Genomic DNA, 1,653 nt, shown 5'->3' on the forward strand with positions numbered 1-1,653 from the left:
AATTCATGGACAAGGGAGGGTAAGCAAAGGGAAGCGAAGTTTTTTTGTTTGTTTTAATATATTTTATTGATTTTTTTACAGAGAGGAAGGGAGAGGGATAGAGAGTTAGAAACATCGATGAGAGAGAAGCATCAATCAGCTGCCTCCTGCACACCCCCTACTGTGTACGTGCCCGCAACCAAGGTACATGCATGCCCTTGACCGGAGTCAAACCTGAGACCCTTCAGTCCCCAGGCTGACACTCTATCCACTGAGCCAAACCGGCTAGGGCATGGGAAGCGAAGCTTATTACAGAGAAAGTAACAAAGCTCTCAGCACTTGAGAGGGATTGCTACAAAAGCTCACCAGTCTAGGAGTTTATAATTTCCTGCTCTTGCCCTCTATTGGCTCTTTCAAAAACAAAACAAAACAAACAAACAAAAACACCAGCTAATCTCCTTTTGCCCTCATCTCCCCACTTTTAGTTCCAGCTCTTGGGTTCAGTGGGAAGGACAGCTCTGTGGTTGACTGGTACATTCCACCTACTATGCTCACATCCTGACCATCTGGCTCATCTCTTTATCTACCATCTTCCCTCTCCTGGACCCTTACCCTAAACTGCCTGATCCCATCTAACTCCTCATAGTCAATAATATTGTAATAACGATGTATGGTGCTAGGTGGGTACTGGAAATATTGGGGGGAACACATTGTAAAATATGTGATTGTCTAACCACTATGCTGTTTTCCTGAAATTAATACAAAATAATATTGACTGTAAGCTGTGGTTGAAAAATAAAATAAAAAATCCTGCTTCACTTGTAACCTACTACCATGGCTGAGGAAGGCATTGTTGCTAGAGGTATAATGGATGTTAGTACTAATTTACAAGCTGTACTGAATACCAGAATCATCCTCAGGGGCCTAGCATGAAAAATTTGCCAAGTTGCCAAAGCCTGAGACTAGTGCCAAGCCCATATGTGTGTGTTTGCAACCATCCAACTTCAGTGAGACTGTGTATGACAAGTTGGTGGAGACCCTTTGTGCTGAACACCAAATCAACCTAATTAAGGTTGATGACAACAAGAAACTAGGGGAGTGAGTAGGCCTCTGTAAAACTGACGGAGAGGGAAACCCCCATAAACTGGTCGGTTGTGGTTGTATGATAGTTAAGGACTACGACCAAGAGTCTTAGGTCAAGGATGTCATCCAGGAGTACTTCAAATGCAATAAATGAACAAATAAAATACTTGGCTCTTGTTTCTAAAAAAAAAAAAAAAAAGTCTATAATATATTCACCCAGCAATATAGTATGATACTAACATTTTGGAGTATTTGGACCATAATAGTTATCTGTTATTACTGTCTCTGAAGATAACAGGCCAGCTGGGTTTCCTTCCTTGCTGAGTACTGAGTTTGGGGCTTTTGGAAACCTGCACCTTTAAACCAGCCAAACTAAGACATTTTCCACGGCTCACCTCTGTTACTCCAATTTCTAAATGTGTACCACACAACCACATTTTCGAAGACTCTGTACAGAACAGATTGTGGTAAAATAAGAACACATTTGTACTGGTGACCAGTCAAACATAATCTATATTTCAAACCCAATATTTTTTAGTGAAATAAGGGGCTAAGATACAAGTGCCTTTGAAAATTTAACTTTGGCTTTGT

General features: G+C 40.9%; 1 pseudogene; it reads left to right on the plus strand.

The window, feature by feature from the left end:
• The first annotated feature begins 813 nt into the window (after window positions 1-813).
• LOC103300100 (40S ribosomal protein S12-like) lies at window positions 814-1,216 on the plus strand (annotated as a pseudogene).
• Window positions 1,217-1,653: the final 437 nt, after the last annotated feature.

The sequence above is a fragment of the Eptesicus fuscus genome, chromosome 1 (assembly GCF_027574615.1).
Source record: "Eptesicus fuscus isolate TK198812 chromosome 1, DD_ASM_mEF_20220401, whole genome shotgun sequence".
Classification (NCBI taxonomy): domain Eukaryota; kingdom Metazoa; phylum Chordata; class Mammalia; order Chiroptera; family Vespertilionidae; genus Eptesicus; species Eptesicus fuscus.